The sequence below is a fragment of the Cynocephalus volans genome, chromosome 9 (genome assembly GCF_027409185.1).
Source record: "Cynocephalus volans isolate mCynVol1 chromosome 9, mCynVol1.pri, whole genome shotgun sequence".
Taxonomy (NCBI): Eukaryota; Metazoa; Chordata; class Mammalia; order Dermoptera; family Cynocephalidae; genus Cynocephalus; species Cynocephalus volans.
The window spans coordinates 13,110,864-13,134,357 of NC_084468.1; the positions used below are offsets into that span (position 1 = coordinate 13,110,864).

The 23,494-nt window shown below is 41.0% G+C and overlaps 1 pseudogene; it reads right to left on the reverse strand.

Annotated features, from left to right (window-relative positions):
- Positions 1 to 1,794: 1,794 nt before the first annotated feature.
- Positions 1,795 to 23,182, reverse strand: LOC134385670 (hypoxanthine-guanine phosphoribosyltransferase-like; annotated as a pseudogene).
- Between the last annotated feature and the right edge of the window lie 312 nt (positions 23,183 to 23,494).

Consider the following 23,494-nt stretch of genomic DNA (forward strand, 5'->3'; position numbering starts at 1 on the left):
TGGTAAGATGGCTCTCCGTCATCAAATCCATGCTCCAAGTAGGAGTAAGGAAAAAGGATGACAAAGAGCCAAAGAGTAACTCTGCACTGTATTCTTGAGGAAATTTCCAGAAAGCTGCCATAGGACACTTCTGCTAACACCCCATTGACAAGAACGTACAAGAGTGACTTCACCCAGCCAGAGAGGAGGCCAGAAAATGAAGGTGTTATTCTGTCCATCTGTGAACCAGCTAAAAAGCTATTCCTTTAGATGAACGCAAGAATGGGTATTGGAGAAACAGCTAGTTGACTGAGGCACATGCCTACTATTTAATCCTTGGTACACAAGAGCATGCAAAAAATGTCGTTTATCATTGTTATTATTATTATTATCCATCCACATATCCTTTGCTCATATGGAGACCAGCGTGGCTTCCTCAGGAGAAAGGCTCTAGGCTCTGAGGTCCCTGGGCCTTCACAGTCCTCATGCTTGTGGGGCTCAGTGTGTTCTCCTGGGCATCTTTCCAAAGGCCTCACCCAGGTGTTTTAAAATTATCTGAAGAAGACCGATAAAATTACTGATGAATTATGTTATTTCTGTAAATGAGAACATACACTCTTTAGAATGATGTTTTGGGGTGGAAATGTCTGTGGTCTTCATGGTCTGAAATAGAGTCTGATCTCCTAATTGAATGAAAAGGTCAATGTACAGTTTTAAAAAAATACCTGATAGAAATATATTTTATCTGAATAAATTACATATGGAAAGAAAAGAAAAAGTTGGTAGAATTAGATGGAAAGCTGCATAAATGAGAAAGTGAAAATGTAGGTATGAACATGGGGTTTTCCTCTTGAGTTAATTTAACTCAAGTAAGATGTTAAATTAAATGTGATGTCATCAAATTAGGAGTGTGGGTATGTTTTGAATCAGAAACTTCAAAGTGGATATGAAACTTCAGAGCCAGGTGAAGAGGATTTTCCAAGTTCACTGTATGCCACATGGTCAGAACCAGGGTAAGTGGGGGAGGCACTGAGGGCACGAAATTGAAGATGACGTCACTGTCAGGGTTGTACAAGCACTGGGAGCACCTCATTCACCGTACTCTAGTCCTTGCCTGCATTCCACGTGTAGCTTATCAAGGAATGGTGTTTTGAAAGGTTATTTTTTCATTTTTTTTTAAGAGGCGGTCATAACTTTACAGATTTTGCATTGAAAAATTCAAAATGTGTAAAGGTTTCTGGAATATACTGATTTATATTTAAAGAAACCATAAAAGGAGACTCACCAGAAATAATCTCAACAAATGGGAAAATTCAGTTAATACTATTGAAATGTACCAAAGTGTTCCAGGAAACATAGTTTGTATAATACAATAAACCTCTCTGATGCTGTCAGGTAAGAAAACTGGCTGCTGCTTACTTTAAGTGGTGTAATAATTAACAATTTTCAACTACTTCTCTTTTCATGAATTCATGACAATGAAAAATTAATATACCAACTAATAAACTAATATATCTTCTCTTTCAATGTTTCTTAAAGAGATTTTTGTTCTGTTTTTTAAAGAGACTTTTTGTTCATAAGTCAAACAACAATCCATCCAAAGGGGACTAATGGTCTGTTAGCATATAGGGCAAACAATGAATTCAGTCTGGCAGCAACTATCATTTCTAAAATGCAAAGCAGATAAAATTCTCAGAAGGTCCAAGCAAAAAGTTCTACCATGCAGATGACCACAGAAATGTAACATTTGATAGTTTTACTGGTGATGTCAATGGGACTCCAGTTGTTCTCGAACTCTACTACTCGACTCTCGTTTTAGGCTTTGTATGTTGCAATTTTGCTAACAACACAAACATGATTCAAATTCTTGAAGTGCTAATTACAGTCAAGAGCATATTCTACAATGAACTCGTCTGGAATTTTACACCCAATGTAGTCTGATCTATATCCAACAATTCTGGCCTATATCCAACTTGACATGTTGACCTTTGGATTATACTCCTTGTTTTTCCAGTGTCATTTATGTCTTTTGTAATCAAGAGGTTCTTTCCAGTTAAAGTTGTAAAAGCATCTCCATAAATGACTTTTATGCCCTCAATTGACTGGTCATTACAATAGCTCTTTGGTCTGATAAAATCTGCAGTCATGGAATGGAAATATCACTTTCTCTGTTGAGTGCTTTGTTATAATCCAGAAAATTGGCAAAGATTTTATGGCTCCACTGGAACATGCAGTGGCCTGGAATGTGACTGCCTTCCATCTCCTTCACAGAATTTCAAGGGCAAGCCATTTTGTCCTGTCCATGATTAGTCCATAGGGAATAAACACTTTTTCTAAACCCTCACTGTAATGACTGGATATGCAAAATAAATCTAGGTCATACCCTGGTTCAACCTCAAAAATCATGACACAGGGCTGTGGGCCACCATGATGAAACTGGCTGAGGAAGGAGTGCATAAAAGGTTATGTTTAATTAGATATTTGAAATTCTTATGTTATCAGCAGTGGTTGGATAACCAGCCCATCTTATAGCAGCTCATGCAACCCTTTCAATAAGTTGTCTGGTAGAAAGAACACTGGACTTGAACATAGCATGGCCAAATTGTCAAGTTACTGAGTTATGGCCTTTCTTAATTACTCCTCCAAACTGCGGTGATTGTCCGTTGTTCAAGCAGAGTTCTTTCCTCAGCATTAAGCTCTAACATGGCTGCCCTGATGCTAAGCCAATACTTGTGGTGCTTTATTACTGTGAGCATGCCACTTTATTTCTCAGAATTTGCCTACTCATATGTAGAATAGAGGAAGTGGTACCTCTCTTCCAGGCCAGGCCTGTTGTGAATATACCATGTGAAAATGGTGCCTGGGACCCAGAAGAGCTCCAGAACTCACGGTTAAATTTACGTTTATTATTGCCTTCTGGTCTCAAAGCAGTAATCACTCCCAGGACTTAACGTCTACCACTCAGTGAGATGGGATCTTCTACCTCTCAGATATTTGAAACTCAAGGGCTCCTTTGCCCTATTTAATAAAAGAAAATTCTGAGCCTTGGTGGTTTAAGATATTACCCAACAGGAGGCCTGATGTCTGATTATGCTGGTAAACATATCTTGTGTTTGATTGCAAGGCTGTAACATATCTTTGAGTTTTTAATGTGTCCAAAGTCATATCAAGGAGATTTATAAGACAAGCTGTTGATGTTTTAATCTATTTGCAGAAAATCATGTTTTTGAGTTATAATATGGGTGTCACCTGATTTTCAAGAAATTCAAGAGAAGAAAGGCCAAGGTTCAACTTGAGAAAGGGACCTGGGCTTTTCCATTTTCTGAGTCATTAAAGGCACTGAGTCATTAAAGGTAAGAGCCCAGTCATTGAAGAATAATTTGGAGCTGGGTATTGGATCTGCTGCAAATACTGGGAATTGATATGGAATGGCAATTGGTCAGTTTTCCTGTATGATCTGTTTTTTGTCTCATTTCTTTGTGAGAGACTAATGATTGTTTTTCAGCCAAAGCAGGTGAGCAAAAACCCACAAAAGGAAAGGACAAGTGTTACTGAGTGGGTGAACCAAGTGGATGGGGGTTGGGTATAAGAACATTCTGGAAAGCTAAAATTACCAAACAAAGGTAAGCTCTTACCCTATTTCTTCAAGTCCAAGCTCATTCATTTCACATTATCATGTTTCAAAAATTGGGAGTATCTTAACATTGATATGTTTATTCCCTGTGCTTTTTTGTTTTTGTTTTTGTTTTTTCCTTCTGAAAAGCTGGTATTTAGTGATGGCACATCTAATAGTTAATGGTTATTTACAGTAGAGAAAATATGCTATTTTAAATTCTGATATCCCATTGCTTCTTCTTTTTAACCAAGTCAAGGAAAGGTCAGTGGTTATTAAAATTCATCATCTCCAAATGAAAGGAAAAAGAAAACAGGAAACTTACATAGCTCAGTAAAACAAGAAAATATAGCAGGTAGTAATCGGCATTAGGGAAGATGAATGTCAAGGCCATGAATTTGTACCAGGCTGAAGCTCACAAATACAATTTTTTACTTAGTCCTTCTGTGTCTCCCATGTGGTGTTATGTATCGGGGGTCAAATCCAGTCACTTATTTGTACTTTAACTCCTGCAGTGGAACATGCTCACCCAGATCTGTAGCTCCCTGAGCAAGACGCTCACCCACAGCACCCCTACTCCCCGTAAAAAGACTTTACTGGATGACTTAGAAATTTTCTTAATGGCAAATGGAAATGTTAACTTGAAAACTCAGCAATTAATGTAAAATTTCCCTGTTCGGTTATTCTGAGTTAAGAGCACATGACACATAAATGTCACAGAGTGGAGGCTCAAAAAACATTAGTTCCCTTCCCTTCTCCCTTTCAATTCAGCACATCTCACTTTCTACTTCACATTTTAAAACCTCTCCAGGGACTGTGTGTTGTCCTAAGCAGGTCCTGGAAGAATAACAAAACAATGATAATAATAATAATTGCAACAACAAAAACAAGAGCAGATGTTGCTGTAGGTGGCAGGTCCCCGCTGGCCACTTTTGATACACTCATTATCTCCCTAAATCTTCGTCACATTCCTGTGAGGTGGCTGCCATTATGATTCCCTTTAAAAAGGGAACAAAGGAGGAACAAGGCTTAGAAAGATTAAATAAAGTGCCCAGGGACACAAATGTGAACTGTTGGAGCTTAGATTTGAATCCAGATAGTCTGACTCCAGAGCCTAATTCTTAATCATAGTAAAGTCGCTAAATGAGAATCAGTAAATGCATGTGCAGCACTTTATAGTTGTCAAATAGTCTTTTACATGCATGGTGTCATCTGGTGTCCAGAAGCACTCTGTGACTAGAATAAGTGTTTCCATTTTATGGATGAGAAACTAGAGGCTCAGAGAGATTGAATGACCTGTCTGAGGTCACACAGTAAAGAAAAAGTCTAGATCTTAAATGTGAGTCTCCTGATGGTTAGTCAAGGGAGACTTTCCAGACAGCAATTGCATGAGCTTCAGGTTCCTCACCTGTAAAGTGAGGACAGCGCCTACCTACCTACTCACCTGACAGATATAACACTTACATCCCAGAGCACAGGGCCGCTGCTAAAAAGTCCTGTGAATCAATGCAAGTTTGTAAAAGTTCACATTCAATGGGCATTTCAAGTTCTCCGAGTTGAAGTCTTTTTGGAAAAAGGAAGTACAGCAGCTTCCTGAGAGAGAAACGCCCCGGGTCATGCTTTCTAGAGGTCAGGCTGCTCATAGGCCCAGATGTCCAGACAGGAAGAGAAAGCCAGGGTTGGGGGTGGTGGGAGAGAACGGAGAGGACTCTGGACCGAACTTCAAATTTCAGCTCTGGCATTTACTTAATAAGACCATGCGTAAGTCATATCCTTTCCATACCACAGGGAGCTCAGATAAAAAATGGAATTAATAATGACACTTACTTCACAGAGATGTGGAGGATATTAAATGGCCTGGTGTACTTACCGCAATTATTGCAGTGCCTGATGTGGAGTAGAACACAATAAATAGTCCTTCTTACTAGGGGAGACTAGGAAAACACTATATAGGATTTAAAGAAATGTTATGGTGGTCTCTAGTTTGGTTTTTATATTATCCAAGGTTCCTAGTTACGTGGGGCATGTTTTCTAGTGACAAGAGGATTGGATTCATGGTAAAACATTCTACTTGAGTCCTAGAGAAGGAAAGTCACGTCACCTTTCTGAGCTTCAATTTTCTTTGGTAAAAAATAGAAATAACACCTAACTTACCTCATGGAGGAGATATGAGATCCAATGAGAAAAATGCATGAGAAAACATTGGGAAGAATGTGAGACAGAGCTGGAATATCGTTGTGATGATGATATTATAACTTTCAATAATCTTTTTGGAATTTAGAGCACAAATAGAATTTTTATAAATCTAATTCTATTTGAAATATCCTTATAGAAACTGAATATCTAAAGGAAAACTATGGCAAGTATTCAAAGTAAGTAAAATATGAGAACACTTAGCAACGACAGCCGATGTGTATGCTGAAATGCAACAGTGGCCAGCAGGTCAAGGCTGCTAATCAATTGATGTAGCTGCCCTTTTCCTACCTGCTCAGAGTGGCCATGACAAGTTCACCACCTATGAATGGCAGAGCAACCACGGGTTTGGCTTTGATCCTTGCTCTGTACGCTCTTGGAATACAGTGGATTAAACATAAGAACATTGCTTCTGACTTGAGAGATGGCTGTCTAAATGGGACGGCCCTCTCAGACCCCACATTTCAACTGCGCTTCCCTGATAATCCCTGCCCTGCGTTCTCCCCGACTGGCTGCTTTCTCCAGTCCCCTCACAGAGCACCTGCATGCCTTCACAGCACCCACTGCTTCTCCTTTGTTTCACTCCTTGACCCTTCTTGAGAGAAGGACCATGGTCAAACCCCACATCCAAACCAACAGAAAATCCTATTGGCTCAACCTTCAAAATACATGCAGAATATGAACAGAGCTCACCAACCTGGTCAAGCCCCTAACTGCCTCACGCAGATTCTTGCACAAGCTTCTTTGACTGGTTTCCTGCTTCCATCTGCTTGCTGAGGCTTCTCCCCAGAGCAGCTAGAGTGACCTTTTGGAACACAGAGCAGACTGTGGCACTTCCTGGATCAATACTCGCCAAGGGCTTCTCAGAGCACTCAGAGCAAAAGCCACAATCGTAGATTGGAGAGCCCTGCGGGGTTCTCCACCTCCGTTGTTCCACGCTTCTCTGACTTCATCCTCCCTTCTCTCTTTTGCTCGTCTGCTCCAGCCCTGCTGGCCACCTCACTGCTCCCCTCTCCCCATTTGGGGCCCTGTACAGTCTGTTCCTTCTGCCTGGAATGCTTTCTAGATATCCACATGGTGAGTTCCCTTCCCTTTTCATATCCTGGCTTAAATGTCCCCCTTTCCATGAAGCCTTCCTAGGCCACCCTACAGACATCATACTCTTTCATGTTCCTGAGAGCTCTCTGCCTTTTCTTTGCATTATGTCTCTCCATATTTTTTAATTTAAAACTCTCATGGCCTCCCTATGCGCTGGGTACTATTCTAAGTGCTTCCTAAGTATATCAGTTAATTCTCACAAAAATCCCCATGAGGAGGGGTTTATTATTATTTGCATTTTACAGATAAGAAAACAAAGGCACAGAAAAGTTATGTAGCCTGATCAAAGTTGCAGAGCTACCATGGGGTGAAGCCTTGCTTCAAACCCATAGAGTCTGGCTGCGAACTCCTGACTCCTAACTCAACGTGGCCTGTCTCCCGTCGCGCTTAGGACCACATGACATTATTTAAGTATACCATTGTTTATTTTCTGTCTCCCCTCACTAGAATGTAAGCTCTAGGAGGGCAGAGACTTTCATCTGTTTTATTCATTGCTGTATTGCTAGTATCTAGAAAAGGGCCAGCACATATTAGGTGTTCAGTAAATATTTGTTGAATGAATTAATAAACTTATCATAAGCAAACTACATAATGAATAGTGCATGAGGTCCATGATAGAGGGACTATCTGGTTTACTGCTGAAACCCTAGTACCTAGAAGCGTACTTGGTCCAGAGCTGGCCCTCAGCAGGTATTCTTGAGGGAACCAAGGGATAGGTTTCACATTCCTTATCAGTAAATGAACTAGATGGCCTGCAAGGTCCCTCCAGCTGGCAAGCTTGCATTGCCCTTTGTTCATGCTTTCTTCCATTTAACAAACATTCGGGGAGAGAATCACTGATGACCTAAGACAGGGGAGTCACATAATCCCCAAAGACTAGCACTGTGCCTGGCACATCAGTTCTCAATAAATCATTATTGAATGAATCAATGATCAAAGGAAGGTACTGGGAAGAGCATTCTGCATTGCTGTGTGGATTGTGCTGATTGGAAGGGACAAAAGCTGGGCATGGAGGGGACCCACAAAGGTGCCATGGTAAGATCCAAGTGAGAGGCAGTGAGGTCAGAGGGTGTAAGAGACACCACAGGAGTCACCAGCTGGTTTTGAGCATAAGGAGTTGTTGGTGCCACAGAATGGGGTGGCAGAAGGAAGGGAAGCTACCTTCATGGAGAAGAGGAGGGAGAAATTGGTTGTGGGCGTGATGCCATGTGAAACATTCCTACAGAGAGGCCCAGTAGGGAGATAAAACATTGGAACCAGAGCTGGGGAGAAGAGCTTTAAAGTAAGAATAGATGAGATTGTAAGAGAACAAAATAAAGAGAGAAAATGGAGCCAAAAATCAGAACCTTGAGGGACTTCCCAGTTCTAGTGAATGGAAGGAAAAAGGACAGAGAAGAGACAGTTGGAGAGGTAGGAGGTGAACTGGAGGTGCATTCTGAGGGACTCAAACGTGGAGATCTGTCCACCAACAATGGGGTGGCAGAGTGTCAAGATCTGCCATGAGATCGAGGAGAATATGCTCTGAAAAAGTAAGCTATGGGTGACCCTCAACTGGGCAGAGTCGCCCTGGCGGGCACCAAACTGCCAGGGGTTGAGCAGAGTGGAGGCAGCCGATGGAGACTTCTTCAGCTGTTTACCACTGTGACGATGGGCAGGTTACATACTTCACAGACTTCAGCTTTTTCACTATCAAACCCTCATATTCTAGCATAACATGTCTCCATCAAAGAGTTGAGAAAGTTAGATAAGATAAAGCAAGTGCAGTAATAAAGTACTTGCACACATTCAGCGGTCATTAAGTGGAGCCTGCGATTAGTGATAAGAATATAATAAAAAACAGTGGAGATGATGAGGAGCTTGGAAGTGAAGAAAAGAATGAGTATCTAAGACCTTGAAGAGTAGGTGGGTCAAGGGAAGCCTTTTTTTTTCCCCTAAAAGATGACTGGTAAGTGGATCTTAACCTTTGACTTGGTGTTGTCAGCACCACGCTCTCCCATGTGAGCAAACCGGCCACCCCTATATGGGGACCCAAACCTGGGGCCTTGGTGTCATCAGCACCACACTCTCCCGAGTGAGCCATGGGCCGGCCCTAAGGAAAGCATTTTTTGAAATGTTGGTGGCCTTTGCCCTCCCTTGTGGCGAGAGGCAGAGATTCTGGGGAGACAAGGAATCAAATAAACCAGATGGAGGGAGCCATCCATGTCCTGGAGGAGGAGGAGGGACGCTGCTTCCTCAGAAAGACAAACCACAGAACAGAGGGGAGAGACAGTGAGGGATGAATGACTGAAAAGAGTATGTGTGGGACCGGCCTGTGGCTCACTTGGGAAAGTGTGATGCTGATAACACCAAGGCCACGAGTTCAGGTCCCTATATAGGGATGGTCGGTTAGCTCACTTTGGAGAGCATGGTGCTGACAACACCAAGTCAAGGGTTAAGATCCTCTTACCGGTCATTTTTACATAGGGGGGGAACAAAAGAAAAGAAAAGAGCATGTGTGCGGGAACCAGAACAGCTACTCTAATGACTTAAATATATGGCATGCTTGGAATTAATTTAGGCCTAGTGCAGAATTCAGAGACCTTGAATGGCTGCTTTTCATTCTACAAGCATAGGCTGGGCTATGCTCTGGCCAACCCTGGGATACCGAGATGAATAAAATCAGGTCCTCACATCAAAGAGCTCACAGTCTAGAGGGAAGAGCCAGACAAATAAAGTGACAAGCTCATTTATTCATTCATTCATTCATCATTCTATAAGCTTTATTAAATCCCATTATCTATCAGTCACAACACTAAGATACACCCAAGGTCCCTCAGGTCTCTGTCCACACCTCCAAGACATAGTTCATATTTATTATCCATATGCATGTTTGTTTCCCCTACTGTCTAAGCTTTTAGAAGGCTAATCCCACTGATGCTGTGTTTATTGGTTGAAACTTAAGTATAATATATTGAAAAATAAAATTAAATCATAAAGGATGAAATAAAGCATATTCTAAAATCAATATAAACAGCAGCAAATTAACCAGTTGTGTGTCATATTGATAACATAGCCACCCAGACACAAAGAATTAACTCAAGTCTTATTTGAACATAATACCCTGACTGTGCGTTATTCATGTGGTATATTCTAAGGGCAAAAATAACCACAAATAAATGTTGAAGTTAATAGGTTAGTATTGACATATTCCATGTCTTGTAGGTTAGACCAAACAAACACACAGAATACATAAAAATGAAATAAGATGAGGAAAACACTATTTAAAAAACAATTTGAATTGGTGAGGTCACTGTGACCTCATATTTTTGCAGATGCAAAATCATTTAGCCACATTGCTATTTTGTCATATTATTTTAATTCCTCTGACATCCTAATTCAACATTTGTTGAGTGCTTACTGTATTTCAGACACGGTACTAAGTTATATAAAATATTTCATTTAATTCTCTCCACTACACTATGCAATATGTATAACTGATATTTAGAAGGTGAGAAACTTGCTTCAAGTCATATAGCTGGTAAAGGCCAAGCCCAAATGGGACCAGGCTTGGTCTGACCCCAGAACTCTGCTTATAGTGCTAGAGATACATAAGACAAGTCAATAGAAAACCTTTAGCCCCATCTTAAAAGCACTGTATTCATTTGCGACACTAAACTTGATCTGACTCCTGATATAAATAAGCCATATGGGAAAACAAAAAGATCTTTTGGAATCACCTAATTAATCAATAAAATATTTGTGCTCATTTGGCATAGAGTATATCCTCAAGTGCCTGGGAGGCAAGAACCAGGTTTTAGACCCAGCTCTGCCAATCCCAGCCACACGACTCTGTGCCACTACACTAGACCTCTCTGGGCCTCTGTCTCCTCATCTCTAAGTTGAAAGAGCTGTGTGACATGAGGAGCCACAGGCTCAAGTATCCACAGGGGTTGCAGGTAACACAAATGAGTAAAATGGCCCTGTCCTGTCTACGATGGCTGTGGCCACTCAGTACCAACCCAGTGTTGCCAGGCAGGTGGGCAGGCCTCAGGTCACCCTATCTTCCAATTCCTCAAGAAATGCCAGGAATCTAGACTTTTTGTGACATTTTCCAAATCTCAGGTTAAAAGACATAAAAAAAAAAAAAAAAAGCACTTTGTATGAGAAAACAAAAACAAAACCGAGAACCCCACAGCATACTAGTAAGTAGCCCTTAGGCCAACACTTTGTAATTTTTCAATCAGATGAACTCTGAAATCCCTTCCAGGATCCTTTGTGGGAAAAGAAATGGTCCCTTCAGGCATGAAGCAGAAGTTCTGTGCCTTACGGTGTGATGCTCAAAGCCGATTATCTAGCTCATCTCAGAGTTTTGCAAGGATTCCTTGGGACAGTTGACAAGTCCTGGTAGCTCCTGGGCAGCCGTCTCCTCATCTGTAGAATGAAGAGGCTGAAGCTCTCTGGGGAAGGGGGAATGAAGCTCACATCCACTAAGTCCCTGTTATTGTCGGGGACTTTTCATGAATCATACCACTTGTATAAGGCAGGGTTCTCCAGAGAAACAGAACCGATGTATACACACACATATACAGAGAGACAGAGACAGAGATAAAGATAGAGACAGTGAGACACAGGGAGAGAGGGAGAGAGACAGAGATTTTGTTTTAAGGAATTTGGCTCACATGATTATGGAGGCTGTCAAATCCAAAATCTGCAGATCCTGGGAAGACTCAATGTGGCAATTCATGTCCAAGGGCCATCTGCTGGCACAATTACCTCTCGCTTAGAATGTCATTCTTTCATTCTTTGAAGGCCTTCAATGGATTGGATGAGGCTCGTCATGCTAGGGAGGGCAATTTCCTTTACTCAAAGTCTACCACCAATTTAAATGTTAAATCTTATCCACAAAAAACACCCTCACAGAAACATCCAGAATAATGTTTGACCACATATCTGGGTACAATGGCCCTGAAAGGAACCTCAGCCGAGAACGGCCATCTTTGGGGTAACTTGGACCAAGCAGAAAATTTCAGCTAGCCATTAACTTGGGAACTAATAACCATCAGTTCCTTGAGGTTAGCAGAGGAATCGAGAAACTGACCATATGACTGAAACTGCCCGGAGATGAAATCATGCCCCAAAAGGATCCTTCTTACAAGTTTAATTCTGCTTGTCTCCCATTACAACCTCTTATGTTGATTTACTTTAGATGTTGTGCAGCTACAATTAAGGATTGAAACTAAGTTTTCTTGCTTTTCTTACCTCCCTAATCAACTACAAACAGAGGAATTCCAAGAGAAAGTCACAGCACCTTAGCTGATTATTAACTCACCTTCTTGCTTAAAAGAAAATTACATGCACATTAGTTAGAGGTACGAGTCAGGTATTTTTATGTTCTGGTGACTCTTGACTGAGGTTATTGTCTTTGCACTCTCCCTAGGAGGTAAGGACTCTGGCCCCGAAATAACATCAAAGGCTTGAAGCTGACCAATCCACCAACTGCAGACCCCCCAATGCCAAAGCACCCAATCCATCATCTGACATCTGATTTAGACCCTCTGCTAATCCCATGACCAGCCTCTCCCTTTTCCTGTAGGACAAAACCCTTGCCTCACCTTCCCACTTCTTCCCCTTTATAACCCCCAAAACAGACATCAGAAGGCAGGATGATTTTGGCCAGGTCATAACCCAGATGCCAGTTATCTGAATAAACCTTCCAGTCCTTGCTCCAACTTTTGGACTTTTGAGTCATTTGTTTAGTGAGTGGGTGAGCTGAGCCTGGCTGCCAGTAACAGCCCAGCCAAATGAACACATAAAATTAACCATCCCACCATTTAATTATCCTCATGAACCAATGAAGTAGATTACTGTCACCATTTTACTGATGAGTAAACCGAGGTTCAGAGAAGTTAAATGACTTATTCACTTGGTTTTAATATTTCATGATTCTAGAAATAACGTTGCCATTTGATAAGGGTAAGACTCAAGTTTGTGTTGGATTCCAGGATCAAGGGAGCTGCTGCAGAACCCAAAGCTCCCATCCGGACGACCAGGGAGCACCCCACAGGGGATATCTGTCGTCACCAAGTCACCATTTACTTGGATTACAATGTGGATGCTGCTTCCTTGGGTCATGCAAAGCAGCAGTGGCCTGATGAACAAGGGGAGCTGTTTTCTTACACCTGGGCCTTTTTGAGCTCTGCTTATGTGTTTTCCAACAAATACTTACTAGGCACTTTCTACGTGCCATGCATGGTGTGTGGGGCTCTAGATTGGGAGGTGGTGAGACACATCCTTTGCATTAAGCTGCTGTGGGTCTAGTTGGGGGGTTAGGCAAGGGAGCAGGCAGATGCTGTGCTGTAGATGGAACCCAGAGGGAACCAGAGAAGAGCGAGCTGATGTTTGGTCCCTCAGACTTTGGGTTCCTGGCCTCTCCCTGGGTTTTGTATCCTCGGAGACTTGCCTATTGCCTAACACATACTAGTAGATGTTTACTAAGTGCCCACTGAACATCTGCGTGGATGAATGAATAAGTGGAAATTATCTACATGTCTGTACCTTTTACTAGACTGTGACCTCCTTAAGGGCAGGGACAGTAGCTAAAAATGTGGGCTCATGACTTGGGACGTCTGACTTCAAATTCCAGCCACCCCTCTTACAGGCTGGGGGATAGGATCTCTCCAAGGCTCAGTGTCTTCAACAGTGGAATGGTGCTAATAATAGAACTTGCCCGTGGAGTCACTGTGAGGATCTAATGAGATAATAAAGTGAAAGTGACTAGTAGAACACCAGGCACAGAATAAACCCAGTAAACACTATTTCTTTGTCAGAGTCATCATTAATTTCTCTCTTCCTGGAACACAGTAAGGTCTCAATAAATGTTTGTGAGTAGATAAATGGGTGAATAAATGAATTCATTTCGGGCTACTGGGGATAAGTGGGGCAGGCAGATCCTGCCTCTCTTTTCCTCTCTGGGTTGTTTCATCTCATTGCACTGTTGTGTCCTTCTCAAGGGCCTTGCTAGCCCTTGAAACCTTGGAGACCAGAACACTGGAATATAGAGGATTGGTGTAGTGTGGATACAGGCCCAGTAAACCCTAAGTGATTATTTTCCTTATTAGTTTGTGCCTGGTCCTTAAATTATTTATACCTGCAGGAGCATCTGAGAGTGAATGGAAAATGAGAGCATTTTTCAGAGCTTGGAGAAAAAGAGGGTAAGACAGCTTCCCTCCCTCCTGCATAGACAGCTGTTGCCTCATTACAGGTCTACCTGAAGCACATTTCATTAAGAGGAGTTCAGCCAAGTTAGCACTGCTTGAAACAAGCCAACTCTCTGTACCTAGCTCCCAGTCCTCCCAGTGAGGCCATCAGGGCTCTGGGCTGCTGGCTTCCCTCTTTTCTCCATGTGCTGTCTCTTCGGTGGTAGGAATATTTCCAACTCTTGAGCAGATATGTCTGATGCTTTAGTCTTCTGTGCCTGGAGGCAGAAAAGCGGAGAGTCCCTTGAGGAAGGCATCAAGGTAGGTGGAAGGAATCTGCTGTGTGGCCTTGGGCAAGTCACTTCACTTCTCTAGCCTTCAATTTTCTCATCTAATGAGGGAGCTAGACAAGATGATTTCTAAAATCCTTCTGGCTCTAAAATTCTATGATCTCCAAGCCGTGGAGTCAACAAATTGTCCCTTAGCAAATATGTGTGGAAACAAACAATGTTTTAGTCTGATTAGTCTAGCCGTACATAGCTTGTAGGATAGACTGGAGATCTATGAGACCCTGTAAAAGAGCAAACCATATGGGTGCACATTAGAATCAAGTAAGGAGACCTCTTCTTGTGTATGCAATAGAGGCACCAAAGCACTCCATGCCTTCCCTTCTCTACCACCTGCCGTCTGATACCCTGATAGCTTCTAGCAATCCATGGCAGTGATAATTACCCTCCCTAACAATGGTGGCCTAACTCATGCAGTTCTCTAATAAGTACTCTATAATATCCTTGAAAGTGGTAAACATGGCTAATTCCTGGGTATCCTTGCTATACTTTTGTTTGTCCCAAGACTAGAAAAAGTTGGGAAAACTCTTTAAAGAGCTCAGCTCTTCTGGCTTCTCACTTCCTATCTCCTTAGTTACACCATGTTACACCATGTTCAATGAGATCAGACAGTGTGACCCTGGATGTGACTTGGCATGGAATCACCATCATGACCAGACTCATAATTTGGAAGGCATCAATTTACTCTATATCTCACTCTACATCTTGGCTCGCCCAGCAGAAATTCATCAGCAACTGGAAGAGGTCCCATAAAAGCGTTTGCATTTCAATTAACTTTCAAGTTAACCTTGTTTGAATTCAGTCAAAAGTTTTTGTGAGAGGTGTAATAAAACATATTAATTTGGGCCAACAGGAAAAAGAAAAGCAAAACAAACATGTTTTTGGGGAAGGAATAATATTCTAAAATATTTTGCTCACATGTTGTTCTTTTTTTTAGCTGTAGAATACAATATATCAAATTTTTTCTCTGAATTAAAAACCAAACATAGTCAGTTAAGAACATATTCCAAATATAAACATGAGGCAAAGAAGAATAAATGGATATAATCTTTGGGCTGATAAAGAATTTCAAATATTTGGGGATTGATCCCAAACTCTCAAGTCTGTGCTCTGCCTTCTTGATGTCTATGGTATCTTGTCACAGACTTGATGATGGGAAGCTTTTATGTTCCTTTTGCATGTGATCTGAGGTCAGCGGGAATGAGTTTGCTTTTCTCAGCCTCAAAATGCAAATGACTCATTAAAAAAAAAGACAAACAAACAAAAACGAGGCTATTTCCTTTCAGTACTAGAGAATTAATGAGAGCTCTGAATATTTCAAATACTGAAACATTCAAAACGTACTCTTCCACTCCTGTTGAGGGGACACATCTGATTTTTGTAGGTCTTTGTTTTAGTCTGTTTTATATTGCTATAACAGAAATACCTGAGACTGGGTAATTTATAAAGAACAGAGGTTTATTTGGCTTACGATTCTGGGACAGCTGCATCTAGCAGAGGCCTCAGGCTGCTTCTACTCATAGCGGAAAAGTGGCAGGGAGCTGGTAGGTACAAGCAGATCACACGGAGAGAGGAAGCGAAAGAGAAGAGAGGAGGTGCCGGGGTCCTATAAACAACCAACTCTTGCGGGAGCTAATAGAGCGAGAACTCACTCATTAATCCCTCCTCCCCCAAGGAGAGCATTAATCCATTCATGAGGGATCTGCCCCCATGACTCAATCAGGTTCCAACACTGTCACATTGGGGATCAAACTTTCACATGAGTTTTGGAGGGGACAACACACACAAACTCCATCAGTCTTGGGCTTTTCAGAGAGTGGAGAGAGGAGTTTGGAGACATATCATATAAAAATTACAGAAAACGTTCATTGAAATACTTGATGCAATGCAAATTTATTTATATAAGGTTGACTTATAAAATAATTTTTATCACTTTGTATGTAGTTACCAAAGAAAATTGGGGGAAACATTCTAAAAAAAGGAAGAAGAAAGTAAAAATGACTTCTAACTTCATGACCCAGAGTTAATCCCCGTTTCCTGTTTTTGATGTAATGCCTGGCAAAAAAGAAGGAACTCAAAAAGTATTAGTTCATTAACGATGTCCTCAAATCTTTATTATTATGAAATTTACGTAAGTCCTTGAATCTTTATTATTGTGAAATTTATGTATTTATACATATCTTTTTAACTGCACTCAGAGCATGTGAACTGTTTTGTAACCTGCTTTTTAACATATAGCTCAAAATTACAAGCCAAAATGGTTTCAAAACAGTGCCCTTGGAAATATTGCCACAGCTTAAAAATTTGGAGCCACCTCCTTTGAACCAGCCTAAGTTCTGTGTGTGTTTTAGATTAGGTTTCCTGGATTCTGAGAAGGAGATTTGAGAGCAGGCAATATTTTGAGTACTCTTGGGACTAACACTTCAGGAGGGGAGGCAGAAGAATCAGGGTTGGGCAAAGGGAGAAACTGGGGTGCCACACGGTGTCCACAAAGGCTTCAGCTGATCCCAGGGGGAGCCGGAATGGCCCTTCTGGGTTGTCTCCTTGAGGTGAGGGCTGGAACATTGATCGGTCATCAGATGTAGACCCAGGGAGGAGGCATGACCTTGGGTAAGTGGGATCTCCTCCACCCAGAGCAATTTCTAGAGGGGACTCAGCTGAGAACGCTTAGCTGCCAGCAGCCCCTGCTGTGGGGAATGAGGCGTGAGCGCATTGGGCCTGCAGGGCCGCCTGAGCAGCTGTCAGCAGCATCTACTAAACTGTAGCACATGTGCCAGGCACTCCTGTGGGTCAGTCTTCGCTTTGATTTCTTCTGACTTTGTATTCATTCATATCCTCTGGATTCTGTTAATATATGCCAGCAAGTGGGGCATGAATTTGTTAGTACTTTTTTTCCTTTCAAATTGTCGGCCGTGTGGCCTTGTTTGTTACTGTAGTCCAAACGCTACTGGCTCATTCTTTTGAATATCCTTTGTAAACTTGGTTTTTGGAAGTTGTTTCACTCTTAGTTCACTGATGAAGAAAGGTGATCGCGTTGGGCTCAAACAGAAAAATAAGGCGCGATTCTAAAGAAATATAAATGGCAGGTTCTAATAGCTGAAAAATCGGATTCCCAGTGAAATTCTGATAGATGACTTTTAGAAATCCTTCCAGCCTTATAAAGCATCACTGACACAAATGTGCATTGGTCCCAGGTCCTGTAGTCACTCCTCCTGTTTGCTGTAAATGGATGGTCATAATTTAAACAGATAAAGGTGAGAACTTGCATACATTTTATAAATCTTGGTTACAATGAACACTTTTTGGGTCCCACGTATCCAAGGCTATTTGGTTCTAAAAATTACCAAGTATTTTTTCCCACTGGTTCTCTTTAGATATGGATTTTTTTCTTGGTATATATTAAATAGGAGCTTGCCCTGGAAAAACTATTAAGTTTAAAGGGAACTCAGTAGAAGAAGAAGGGACAAAGAGGGTTTCATGGTTTGAGGACCATGAAGACAATGATTGAGAAAGCAGAGACCTGCTCCAGATTGAGAGGACTTTCCTTTAGCCCTGATCTAAGCAGAGGCTCTTATTTCTTTCTTTCTTGTTATTATTTTTAAATTTAATAAATTTTTAAAATTTATTTTTTATTAGTATAGTCATTGTTACAAATCATAGTTATCCTTATGCCCCTTCCCCAGTCTCCCCTCCCCTCCCCCTCTACCCTCTAATAACCATAGGTTTGTTCTCTCCATCTGATGGATTAACTGTTCCTCTGTTGGTTTGTTGCCTACAAGATCTGTCCAGTACTGAGACAGGTGTGATCAAGTCCTCCCCTATTACCGTAAATCAGATGCTTCTATTACTCTGGAGTGTGCTCTGTGTCAATGCAGTTGAGAGTCTGGCAGGCCATCGACACGGTGGCTGTGACTGCTGCTATAGACTAGCCACTTTTGCGGCAGCTATGGCAATTGCAGTGGCTATGGTGGGCTACCCACATGGAAACAGTGATTTTGGTATGCTCTTTACCTGGTTATGGCTGGGTTTGGCTTCCCCAGGCTCCACACCTTTATTAATTTCTAAATGGGATCAAAGTGCTCATCGTCAAACAGTAAAATGCACATACCCACCAATTAGGCAACACATAATTTCCAGAAGCCTGGAGAAAATTCTAGTTACAATTTGGATTATGCTCTGGAAACTACCTAGGCTTCCTTTACACACACTTAATTTTTATTCTTTAATTTCATTTCCGCTGTAACACTTTAACAATCATTTATAAACTTACTAAGGAGTCACTTTAGCAAGTAGTTGTACTTTCCATTTCTGGTTGTTCCAGTGCTAAATATTGTGAGTTGTCATTTAGCAACAGAAATACAACTTTCCCTTGACAACAGTAATGGGAGTAACTGACATTTCCTTGGTGATTCTCTGGATATTCAGGACTATAAAAGATCCCAGAGGCTGTGTCATACCTCAATAACTGATTCCAAATGCACATTTGGATGGCCCTCAGAACACAACGTGGAGTGTACATTTGGTAGATATCCAGTTAATTTGATAAATTAGCTAGCCAGCACAGAAATCTGGTTTTTAAGCAGTCTTCCAACCTAGTGTTTATCAACTACAAAATTGATATTTTATTCTCTCTCTGTCTTACTCCTTTATTTCTCAACTGGGGTGTTATTTCTTGGGCGCTGAAGTCCCCAAAATATGCTCATTAGAGAGTATTTGGATACTTTAGAGAAGCTCAAAGGAGAAATAGCCTCCATAGTTTCACCAACTAAGGATCATAGTTTAGCATATTTACTTGTGATCATTTTTCTTTTTAGAATAAAGGAAAAATCTTTTTATTTTTTATAAACTAGCTGCTTATCACAAACAATTTTGAACAATCTAGAAATACATAATAATAAAAATAAAACTCACTTGTAAACTTACCCCTATTATTCTTTAGTATTTTTTTCTATAAATATTTTTTTATTGGTTTTAAATAATTAAGGACACAGTGTATACATGATTTTCTGGCTTGATTTTTCCCCTTCAGTTTTTATTTTTATCAGATTTCATAGATGCGCATAGAGTCAAACTGTTCTGAAAGACTTGGAAAAAACCGCAGACTCTTTACATCACCAGCCCCCTTTCCTCCTCACCAGAAGCAAATTTCTTCCACCCTTTTGCTGTATCCTATAATAGATGGTGTCTTAGATTTGATGCATTGAGGTATATATCAAAAAACATCTTCAAGAATTAATACTCCTGACCAAGATGTTTACTATAGTGTTATTTCTATTGAAAACTTAGATATACAGGTTTAGGTCAAATAGATAAATAGAGCATGATACCTTCCTGTTAGAAGATTAGGTTATGCAGCCATGAAGATTAGCTTTAAGAAGAGTTTCCAAGTACTTGAAAAATTGTAGGATTTTTTTTTTTTTTTTTTTTTGCTTTAGGTGATACACAATGGGCTGGAGACATTTGATGAGAGATGATGAATGGGAGCATTTACTTTTGCTGACTTCCAAAACCATGACAAAATGGCAATAAGCAAGAGAAACAGAGAAAGGCATAAACCCTTCAGGATAAAGGCTTTAGGAGAAGAATTTGTGGCAACTACATTTTGGAAGGTGGAAAGCGGTTATGTGAGTGGACTTTAGAAAGCTTAATCTAAGCTAGCACAGGGGGAGGCCAAAATAACCCAATTTTATACTCCTTGTTATGGAAAAAATTGCATCCACCCCAAATCCATACATTGAAGTCCTAACCCCCAGTACCTCAGAAGGTGACTGTATTTGGAGATAGGACATTTAAAGAGGTAATTAAGTTAAAATGAGGTCATTAGGGTGAGCCATAATCAAATATGATTGGTGTTCTTATAAGAAGAGGAGATTAGGACGGACACACACAGAGAGGACCGCATGAGGACACAGGAGAAGATGGCCATCTACAAACCAAGGAGAGAGGGCTCAGTAGAAACCAACCCTACTGACACCTTCATATTGGACTTCTAGCCTTCAGAATTATAAGAAAACACATTTTTGTTGTTTAAACCACTCAGTCTGAGGTACTTTTGTTATGGCAGCTCTAGAACACTAATACACTCTCAATCCCTCAAAAGGAATTGAGAAAAACAGGTACCTGTGGAAGTGAAAGGAAAGTGGAATGTAAGACCAGAGGACTGCTTAAAGGTCTGTAAAAGCATCCAGTCGGAAACCTCACATCCCTTCTCCAAAGTGCCACCTCTCCACCATGGGAGACCATTGGAGGTTTATTTTCTTAAGAGGATAAAATAGAGAGGATCTCTAGACTGGGGCAACAGTCACATGAGAGAGTGTGGCACAAGACGAAAACAAAATGAAGTAAGTGAAATGTACCTTCTGAATGCTGAGGCATTGCTCCAGCCTTCTTTCCCCAGTCTCCAGAATATTGAAGCATGGAATTCAGAATATGGAAATCTTCAGAGATGTGAAGAATCTTCTCTAGTGAATTTGACCAGCCCAAGATGTCAGAGGTTTCCTCAGTGAAACAGCCCCTTCAGGTTACCCTATTGTCAAGCCTGTATTCAATAAATACTCCTTCCCCCGCCCTTGTGCTCGCTTCCAGCGGAGGTTTCAACGCCTCATTCTGCAACAGGAGCAGACATGGTAGACTGTGGTATGGCTCGTAAGTATTCTGTGCCCCTTCCTGATGGAGAGGTATAATCTCCACCACGTGGAACTCAGACTTAGCTGTGGGGCTTGCTCTGGCTAATTTAGGTGGGATGGAAAGTGATGTGTGCCACTTCAGGAGAGAAGCTTTAAGACCTAGTGCCTGCTCTCTTTTCCCTGCCTTGTAGGCATGTAAATATGTGATGATACGGAGCATGCAGCAGACTGGGTCCCAGACAATGATGAGGAAAACCCCCTGCCAAGGCACAAAGGACACATCCTGTGAGCAAAAAAAAAAAAAAAAAAAATGAACTTGGTTATTTTAAGCTATTGCAAGTTCCAGGTCGGCTGTCATTGCAGCATAGTCTAATTATCCTTATGGATGTAAACATAACTATGAATCACCAGACATCTGAGGAAACACTCTAGTCTGAAAATTAGATACCCAAACAGACAGGAAAAAATTGGAGGAAATGAAGCTGTGCAAAAAGACAAAAAGTTAACGAACAAAAAGCTGTCAAAGATATCCGAGGGTACTTCAAAAAGTTCGTGGAAAGATTCATATTATCTTTTAATTCTATTTTTGTGTGCACTTTTTGAAGTATCCTCAACTTCAGAGATATGAGAATCAAAAAAAAAAAAAAAAACAAGATGTTATTTTTAGGAGGAAAAAAGGAAGGGGTATTTAGAGAAAAAATAGCTATTGGAAATTAAAAGTATTATAGAAGAAATGAAAAATTCTGTGGAAGGATTGGAAGATAATGTTGAAGAGAGCTACTAAGAAGTTAGGAAGAAAAAGCATTGGAAAGCAAGACAGAAAAGAAAAGAAGAGAATCAGACCAAAGGTCAGTGTCCAATTACCCAGAGTTTCAGAAAGTGAGAACAGAAAAAAATAGTGGGAGAGAAAATCATAACTAAAAATATCCAAAACGATGTCTGGAACTGAAGTACTTGAATTTCAAGATTAGAAGTGGCTGCCAGCTACCCAAAAGCAAGATGAAAACTGACCTTCACCAAGGTACAGCACTGTGAAGTTTTAGATTTCAGGGAATAAGCCAAAGGAAGAAAGTAGGTCACATAAAAAGGATGGAGAGTTAGAAGGGAGGTGAAAAGCATGGAGCAAGCAGACAACATGACTCAGAAAGGGGAAATGACCTCACTCGCTATTTTGTTTAGGGACATCAAAGTCCTTAAATCTTGCCTTTTTTCCACCTGAGAGAGAATTGTGCTCATTTTGTTCAATGTGCCAGAAAGCCAAGGTCCAGGTGGCCAACTTCACCCAAACAGACCAGAGAATAAGAATTGCCAGAAATGGAGGCAGGCTCCTCCTGTCTCCAGGGCTCCTTTTCTTGTTCACATTTTACTTTGTTTTGTTTGTGTTCCTGAAACGCCTCTTATGCTAAGAAACCAAGCTACCTTGCAATGGAAGTCACCCAGAACTTTTTAAAGTTGTCATTCATTTTATATAATCTGTGAAAGTAAAAAGGCCAGGCTAAAATGCATTAATGGATTAATACAATGTTCTAATTTAAAGAGATACCTTATTGCTTTTTCTTTTTTTTGGTTAGGTACATGCTCTTCAGATATTTTTAGAACAAAAAACATTAAACATTATCTGATTCAAACATCACATTTTATAAATTTGGGAATTGAGGGAAACAAAGAGATTTGGGAACAAAGAGATTAAAGAACCTCTACAAACTCAGTGTGTTTCTGTCGGGAGCCATATTTAACAATAGCCGCCATTTTTAACAAATAACAGCCATTTTATGTAAGCCTTTCTCTTCCTCCTCAGAAAAGCCCGTGCTCGCCAAGCCAACACCCCTCCCACCTCCTCTTCTCATACCACGCCACTATCACCCCCCTGCCTTTACGCCTATCATAAGCTGCCACACTCTGTGACAGCCCGCCCCTTCTTCACTATGTATATAAGCAATCGCCTAACAATAAAATTTTGAGGCTTGATCAGAATCTTGTCTTGCCTCCATTCAGCGTGTCTCCTGTCCCTCCCCCTTTTCACCAGCTACAGGTAGTCCTCCTCGAGCCCACGTTCTTACCTGTCCCGCAGGCCGGGACATGTTTCAAACCTAATTCATTACCTTCCCCATGCACCATGATGTCCTCCTCCTGAATTCCCAGTTCCTGCATGATGGTACCCTGTTTGGCCCTGTCCCTCCTGCAGGCTCACACTCCCCTTGCTCTCTGGATTGCCTGCTGGTGCTGTGCATTTGCATCTATGCCTCTTGCAACCACTGTGACCTATTGCCCCAATATGGGGAACGAATTTGATCATGTCATTTGGTTTTGCAAATTAATACTTGAAACATCTGTGGTTGTGACAGCTATTTTACTTATTTTTTATTATTTTTGTTTTATCTTTGGCCACAAAACAAGTCTTAATATATTTAAAAAGACTAAGATCATAGAAAATATGTTCTCTGATTAAAATAACAGAAAGAA